Raw genomic sequence first — 9,323 nt, 5'->3', positions numbered from 1 at the left:
CATCAACCAGCACCCCCAAGTACTTCTCCCCATGGCTGCTCTCAATCCAGTCTCCACCGAGCCTGTGTTTGTGCTTGGGATTGCCCCGACTCAGGTGCAGGACCTTGCACTTGGCCTTGTTGAACTTCATGAGGTTTGCACAGGCCCACCTCTCAAGCCTGTCAAGGTCCCTCTGGATGGCATCCCTCCTTCCAGTGTGTTGACCGCACCACACAGCTTGCTGTTGTCAGCAAACTTGCGGAGGGTGCACTCAATCCCACTGTCTGTCAATGTGTTGGTGCTTATATATACATTTATATGTATAGGTATACATTTATTGGTCTACATCTATGTGTGTGCATACACACAGAGGATCCTTCTTATTTGATCATTCATTCAAGGTTTCATTCAGATCACATTTTAAAGCTTTTCTGTGACATCATGAAAATGAGAAAGTTTTTTTTTTTTGCCTTACTCATTTCTGACACTTCATGACTCAGATCACTAAAAGTGCTCTCCACAAATGCTCTCATAAATTTCTTTCCATCAATTTTGTCCTACAGCTTTTCCAAGCTGGCTTATGTCCCTTGCATTTCTTTAAAAAGACAAAGTCTCAAACAGTCTCTTGCTCATATGACCTTTAATGATTGCAATTATTATTCCACCCTAATCTGTGAAGTGAAATACTCTCCACCCTTTTTTGTTGACTGCCGTCTCCCTTTTTTTCCTCCTACATTTCTAACCCACCTACTGGCACATTTTTGAGGGGCTTTTCCTTACATGCCTTCCAGCTTCCAGTAGATATTAACCAGGCTTTTCCCCTTGGGTCACTCCTCTAGTCACTCTACATTTTATCTCCAGATAATGTGTACTACAGCCACAGCTCAAACAACAATTTTCACTCAGATTTTTCACAGCTATGCCTCTTCACTGCAGATTGGCACGCTCTCCTAACTAAACTCTTGGCTTGTGTCTCTATTACCTTCTTATGACTGTTCAGTGGGACTTAACCTTCTGCTGCACTCAGTCACAAACGCCCTGTGAGTCCCACGCCTGCACAGACGCCTGAAGATGATGTGAACTGGAAGAAACCTGCTTGGAGTCACCTGACTGATGATTCACCTGATGGCTATTTGGATCTGCAAGAGCATACGTTATTAAAGTTTTGTGTGTGAGTGGAGTTCTGGGATGTTTTGTCTGCCTCTGTATTTCTGAGCCTGGTCCTTGTTCTTCTGTATTGCAGCATATGGTCCCTGGGTCATAATCAGCCCAGACAGCACACAAATACTCCAGGCTCCAATCCCTGGACCATCTGGATAAAAACTGGTTCATTGAGAACCCTAATGTCATTTTAAGCTCAGTGCAGTTAAGACAGTGTCGAGTCTTCTCCCACAAGTACTCTCTACTTTATCTATTACACTATTATTTGCCTGTATGTAATCGTCTTTGACTCAGACCTTTCCCTAGCCCTTCATGTTCAGACTATGTCTAAATCTGTCCATATAGCTAAAACTCCCATCTTCTCAAATCTCAATTACTGCAACATCCTTTCCTGTGGCCTTGGAAAATATAACCTTGTCTTGCTCATACTTATTGAGAACGCCGCTACAAAGAGCATTTTTCTTAGTCTGTCATTTTCACCATGTTATCCCTCTCTTTTCATCCCTGTGCTGGCTCAGCCTGCTCTATCATGTCGATCCTTACCTACATGTCTTTACTTTGGAAGGCCTCGGTAGCCTGTCTTCACCTTACTTGCCATTTCCATTCACTGCTGAGATCTAACTGCAGCTCCAGTCAGCTCACATGCCACTTTTCACAGCCCGCTTGTAATATATTTAAACAAGTTCTTTTGTGCATTCTTTTGGCTGCCTTTTTTTTTTTCCCCCAAGGATCTTATAAACAGTCCAAAAGTTACTGATAATTTTTCTTCAAAACTCTTCTTAAAACTTTTCCTCCCTGTAATGTCTACAGTACAGCGTCACATTTTTTTATGCTGCCTCTCCTGCCTGTATTCCTCAGCTCTCTCATTTCATAGTGTGTAAAGCTCTAAGGGCAGAACCGACCTTTGTGTTGATTCTGATCCATAACGGGGTCTTGTAGCACTATGGTAATGCAAATAATGAATGCACATGTGGAACTGAGATGCCAGGGAGAACCTAGGTATTATGAGATTGATGACAACAAAGGGCAATTTGGGAGTATAACCATACCTGATAATACTACTAACTTGTTTTCCTTCTATTCTGGAGAGTAGAGGGGCAAAACTGAGTGGAGGTGGGGAGCCCGCATCTTTAAATCAAGCCCATAGGTCAAGTTAAAGATGATTTATATCCATTTACCTTGCAAAAATTTTCACTTGATTATAGTTGCTGTTGTGACAGGTAAAACGGAAAAGACAATGTAGTGTTAAACATAGCATGCATACATAGGTATGTCTGTATGTTCACATGTGTACTTTTTTTTTCCTTTTATGAGTTAGATGTTAGAAAAGATACGGTGTATCAGTGATTCTTTCACTTTTGTAGCACTGTGCCACTTACACCCTTTGTTTCCTGTTATTGTCCTTTGTTTGCTAACTCGATGTTTATTTTTGTCTCTGCTAAATAAAGGCAGCCAGATTTAATTCTTTTAAGCTGTACTTTAAGACCTCTTTAACCTATTTCTGGCTAGCTTTTCCCTCAATTAGCCTAATCATTTCTTTATCAAGAAACATGTTACCAAATAAAACACCTATAGCACCCTGAAGAAAAAAAAAAAATCTGCCCCTTGCTGCTCGACTCACCATAGCAATAAGGTGAGTTATATAAGGGGCAAGTTGTATTTCTGGATCCTGTGACTCCCAAGGGCCGGAAATAGCAATTATATTTTGGGAACCATTTTCAGAAACACTGACTGAATGTACGCACTTGTTATTGTGAAATCAGGCAGATGCTAGCTTTCAGATACCTAGGGTTTGCGTGCACAGTACTGCCTTCACCAAAACCTGGCAGGTGGCAACTGAAGTGCATATATATATATTTTTATATATATATGCATGTATACACACATGCACATCTGCTGTGACTGGGAGACAGATACCTCCTATTAGATGCTGGTTCTTTGTCTTCAAAGACAGAGAAAATTAATATCAGGTCCCTGCTGATTCTATATTTAGGTAGAAGAAAAAACCTATTATTTTCTCCATGCAAATATTAGAAGCAGTTAGTATGTTTTATTTGAGAAATAGCTGCATTTCACAGGAAGGCAAACTCATTCTCACATGTATCATACCTAATTTGCATAGTAAGTAAAAGGCTTTAAGAGAACTGGAATGAATTTGGATGAAAATATCAAACAAATGGAAGTTAGTAATATCCACAGAATTACCAGAACTGTTAGTGGAATTAATTTTAGTACCATCAGAACAATGCCCCAAATTAAGAGAAATAGAAGAAAATCCTCTTAAATTAAATAGCACACAAAGGAATAAGCTTCCAGTACACCTAAATGGAAATTGCAATAGAAAGTTACCTGTTAAATGTGTAAATATAGGTCATAAAACAGAAGCACCTTTTAGACTAATACCTGTTAAGTGCTTTGCTTTTGCTCGGTGCTCCCAAGTTCTCTGAAGGGCTGAGGTTTCATTCAAAACCCTAAAGAGCTGGAGTAACACAGGGCAGCTGAGACTGCAGCAGTGAAGTGGTTAAAGTTAAAATACCTTGTAAAAGCGTAGCACATTGGCATCAAACAGTTTTATCTGTGTAAAAAACCTGTGTAAGACGGACCCCCCAACACCCACCTTCTATCGTCAAGGTGCACGCACGTACAACCTAAACTATACTAGTGCCTGGATCACTTAAAATTCAACATGTAAGAGTTATTTTAAGCCTCATTTTAAGTATGCCAGTGAGCACAACAGAGATGGGCTGTCAAAACAGCGTTAATACTTACTCTATTCAGAAAAACTCTTTCTTTTATAGTACAAGAGTCACGGCAGCTGATAGGACAGGAAAGGAAACACTTTACCAGCTTTTACTACTCACAGTGGAATATTTGTGCATTTTGAAAACAGGGCACAGCCCCTCTCAGCTGCCATCCCCCAATGAAGAGGAGTTAGCTTTAAAATTCGGTCAAGCTCCAGATAGCAGACGGTGGTTGCTGAGTGGTGAAGAGTCCGGAGGTCACAGGACAAGCCAGAGAGCCAGCAGAAAGATTAGCACTGGGAAAGCCCTTCCTCTTTCCTCTTTAGAAACATGCATCTATTTAGATCAGAACATATTTTTGCTTGATTTCCATGATAGCATTTGCTGCCATATTGTCAACAGAAGTGACTGCTTATGCAGGATAGACAATCAATGAGTTGGCAAGCTGTTCCGGGCACCATTACCCACCAGAGTTTTACTGATTTCTCTCTCTAAAGCCCAGTTGATCCATTAATTTGGAAGAAATTCTGCACACTCAGGTGTTGGTGATGAACTTCAGGTTGGATTCAAGCCTGTGTCAGCAGAGGCTGCCAGTGCATAGCTAGAGGAATTGAGAATACAGTTTCTTTTGGGTTCTCCAAAGCTCATGCTTTATTGATTTTGGTTTAATTCAAATTTCCCCTGACTATGTTTTGCAGGGAAAATGGATCTAACCTTGTTATTCTAAGGTGTTATTCTTTATAATAAAAAAGAAAACCCACCACCACAGTCAGTTTGCCTAAATATGTCATGGTGGGGAGAAGAGAAACTGGGTTTCAGATGCAATTTTCTTTCCCATTGTTAGAGAAAATTGCCATTTATTGGCAGGATTAAAAACAACTGGCATTCACATTGTTAGCAGGAATATCCATTGCAGCAGTCAATGAAGGTTTTTTCTCTTAACTCCCATGGGACCAAAGATCGTTCCCGTGGGACTGAAAGAGCCATGCTGCTGTGGATCAGCTAGCCTGGCTCATCCTTGCATTCTGGTGAATAGGAGAAAATAATTTTATTATGAAGCAGAATTTCTTTCGTTGATCTAATGAGTGCAACAAAACCTCTCTCAGCTCTGCAAAATCACTTAGGCAAGTGGGGTCTTTGGAAGCCCTGAATATCACATCAGATGCTGATACAGGTTTCTTCAGACAATTAGCAAAGCTTCAAGCAGCCACCTGAAAGAAATAATGGCTTTTATTGGAGCTAATGCAGTCATTTCTTCCATGAAGCTTCTTGTGAATAATTCTTGCTGGAAAAATTGTACACGATTTCTTTTCATTTATATTTTAATGCAATTTATTATACAACAGCGACCTCCATTCAGGGTTCAGAAGATCAGAGTACTTACAGTAATCTTCACAGCACTTTTGTATCTCCAGCTACAGCTTATATTCACAGCATGAAAAGAATAAGAAGAAGTTAATGTACCAAATCAGAAAGTCTCTGTGTGGTAGCGTTAATCTTAGTGTTGAGTTATTATTTATTAGTAGTATTATGGTAGTGCCTAGAGACCAGGGCCTCATTGTGTTGGGCACTGCATAAAATACACAAAGAATATATTTGCTCTCTAGAACAGCTCACAGTTTAAGTTTGAGGATGATTTGAGGATGTGGACAAGAGGTACTACAGCTATCATTACTGCCACAGCCAGAGGCAAAACTCTTTTCATGCTTATTGTAGATGCTGACACCAGGAGTATAATTACCAACTGACGGACAATGAAAATGAAAACATTATTCTGGGATCAGACCTCAAGGTGCAAGAAGATGAAAAGAACCTCCCTGTCTGATTTCATGCCAGGCCAAGCGCGGCTGCAGATGATGTCTTGCTACACTCTTGGGTACATTAGCCATCCATAAGAAGCTCAAGAGGTGTCAGACATTTGAGTTTCTAACCAGTTGATCATGGAGATATCTGCAAGATGAAACAGTGGGTAAAATGGTGAAGCAGTTACATATCCCCCTGCGTGAGAGTGCTGGAAAAGCGTGTGCTTGTGATGGTAGACCTACACATGGCTTAGCATGTTAGTTTTTGGCATAGCAGCTGGAAATGTGGGCGTGTGTTCTGGCTTACACACTGGTAACCATTTCAGGATGCAATGACCTTTTTTTGCTATGTCTAGTAAATAATGTTTGGCTCCCCTCTGTTGAATGCTATGTTCCTATCACAACTCACTTCCAGCCAGTTTTCTCTGAGAAGTGAGTTTGATGCAAACATTTCTCCGTGTGTCTAGGCACCCCTCACACACACTGGATGATTTTGAACTGTTGGTTAATTGTACCAAATTCAAAATACACTAGGAGTCTCAAGAATTAAGTTTCACAGAGGAGACGGCCAGGGAAAAGGGAGTCACTTTCCAGATACTCATCAGTTCACCTCTTACAGCCCTGGATTCCCATCAACCACAGGTTATCATCATGTGTGTGAAGGACTACATGAAGAAAATAAAGAAAATGTATAGGTGTGTGAGGAGACACAAAAACAAAACCCAAAAAGGCGTACCCTAGTTAAAAAGTCAGAACAGCTATAAATGCAAGATCTAAACAAAATCACTTCCACTGTTTGGGGAAAAACTGGTCAAGTAACACGTTAAAGCTGAATTGCGAATCAAGAGCAGATACCCTCTTGAGGCACTCCTGTCGCTCAACAACATGAACTCAGTCTCTGAGTGGCTGCAAATAACTACAAATGCACAATCGCCCACACAAATTGTGAAACACCACTAAAACGATAATTTTCCAGGTAGGTTCAGAGCGTGGCCTGAAATTCACTGATGTAAAAACTCATTTCCCCTTTCAACAAGGGATTGGGTTCTCAGTCACTCAAGCAGCAAAACCCAGCCTGTTGCAGCCAAGCATTTACAAGTATTTAGTTTAAATATTTCTTTGGATACTGAGTCACCTGCTGCAGGGAACTGCTGCTTTTGGCCTGAAAAAGCCAGCTGTAGGCTAATCTGCTTTGCGTGGCCTGGGCTGTGTGGGGAGCGGGTGCTGCAGGAGGCTGCTACGGTACCAGGAGGCTCTTTGGTCTGGTTGACACGGTAAAGCAAAGACACGGGACTAATAATAATACTTGGCACTTTTACAGTCCTAGCTGCTCAAAGAACTTTATCAGCGTTAACCAATTACCCCTCAAACTATCTCTGAGGAAGAGGGACTATCTCAATTTTATGGGTAGGTAAACTGAGGTGCAGAGCTCAGCTGGGACACTAGCAGCCCCTGATTTACAGCGACGAGCACACCACTGGGCTAGAAAGCCTCCCCAAACGAAGGGCAGGGCTCTGCAGAGCAGCAAAGGCGTATCCCATGGCAATCGGCTGTGCAAACCCACCCAACCACACTCCCAGCTCTCCCCTAAGAAAGAAACACCATTACATGTCTGCGTGTTCTGGTCGGAGCGCAGGCTCCAGGGAAGGCGACCTCTCCACAGGATTTGGGGAAGGGTCATCCCTGTGCAGAGGGGTCACTTGCGTCTGTGAGGGAAGTCCTCACCATGACATCTGTCTCCAGCGCATTTGTGCACTCTCTCTCCCTCCCTCTCCCTACATCCTTCATTTCAGATTCGCCGCAGGCGATGTTACACTCACAGCAGTCCCACTTTGGCATCGTGGCCAGGGCCAGCCTAGCATTAGAGTGGTGATGCTGCACCCTGCTACCCACAGCAGGGACGGTCCCCAGCCCACGCAGGAGGAGCTGTGCTGCACTGAGGCTAAAGCCAGGCTGCTCCCCATCTGAACGCGCGTCCGTCATCCCCACTGCGAACAGGAACCTCCTGCTTCCTCTGGAGAGGGATCAAAACTCAGATCTGCCCCTTTCCTCCTGCTGTCTCCCCAGAGGTCTTCTTTCCCCTGCTAGCTGTGTGGGTACTTGCTGCATTATTATTAGTAGTATACTGCTACATTATTTCAACCACAGATCATAAGCCACAAACCTTAGCAGAGTAAAGATCTGGAGGTCTGCAGCAGAAGTGGGACTCCACCTGCTCTTCAAGATGCACAGGTGGCACTTTTAAAGAGTTTCTTGGCGTGAGTATTGGCCGTAGAGAGTAAACTGCTCATGTTTTCACCATGAGCCCAACCGCTCTGGCAGGGCGAGCTGTGCCACGTCCCAGAGCTGGGAACAAGGTACTGAGTAAAGCAAAGAGCTTGCACAGAAGATAGGTGAAATCGATGGCTCATCCTCCACTGCCTACCTGCTGGGCTGCATGCTCTCCCCGGCTGGAATGAGCCAACTGGCTCTTGAGGTTGGAAAATTAAGACACCAAGGGGCCTGACTCACAGTCCCATTTTGCCCACAACGAGCCATGCAGAAACAACCAGCTTATTCTCCCAGATCTGTAAAACAAAGTCCAAAGTGGTGCACAGCTACCGACGGTAATACACAACCCACAGGCCGTGAGACATGGCTGCCAGTCCTCCTTAACTACACTTGAAGAATCCTACTGGTGTCTGCCTGCCTCATTAGGCACTTAAATGTCTTTGGGATTCAGGTCCTGAGCCTTTTGTGCCTCACAGTCCCCCGCTGCTAATGGACATCATCAACTATCATGAAACAGCACAGGAAAACATATATATTTATTAAAGATAGTGAGGCTCAAACAGGGGGTTAATGGGACTGCTTAGGCAAATAGTGTAGCCAGCTAACAGGTGAAAGAGAATTACAATTTATGGGCTGAGAAGAGGAAAGGAACACAGGCCTGGTCTGCCAGGTAATTCTGTTTCCCCGGCTGCCATACAAAGCTGGCAGGGATGACAAGGAGCAGTCTGTAAACAAAGCATGTTTCTGCAGCTGGACGGAGTCAGGCACAGCTCTTTATTAGCAAAGGAAAAAAGAGATTTCACAACTTTATAGCTTCGGGCTGGTTTCCCCTCCGGGAGTGAAAATAGGCCAGTCTCACCACCTCCTGCCACTGCCCCAGGTCTTGTCTGTCCCAGCCATTCACCAAACACAGCGCAGCTCCAGGACATGAAACCAAGCAGGGTCATCACTCCGGTCCTTTTGCTCCTTGAAAAGGGATTAAGACAACATCAGAACAATTCAAATGACCTTTTTTTTTGATACTAATCTGTCTTTGAGCTTAAAATGGCATTTCTTTTTCTTCTCCAAACAAAGTGTTTAAATATCACACATTCAATTGCAGCATCATGAACCTTGATAAGGACAAAAACGATGCGATGCACAAAACCCAGGAGCTTCTCACTGGTTTCTGGTTCTGACACACGTGAGACCAGCAGCAGGGTTCAGCCGCACAGCAAAGGGCCCTTTGGGCTGTGGGGACAAATCATTGCTGTAGCTGTGGGTTGTTTTAATTGACATGTAGCCGTGATGCAGCCCAGACCACTGTCATGCCAACTTCAAGAAGGCCAACAGCATCCTGGCCTGTGTCAGGAATAGTGTGGCCCGCAGG

This window comes from Cariama cristata, unplaced genomic scaffold (genome assembly GCF_000690535.1).
Source record: "Cariama cristata isolate BGI_N322 unplaced genomic scaffold, ASM69053v1 scaffold36401, whole genome shotgun sequence".
Lineage (NCBI taxonomy): Eukaryota > Metazoa > Chordata > Aves > Cariamiformes > Cariamidae > Cariama > Cariama cristata.
This window is presented reverse-complemented; position numbering follows the sequence as displayed.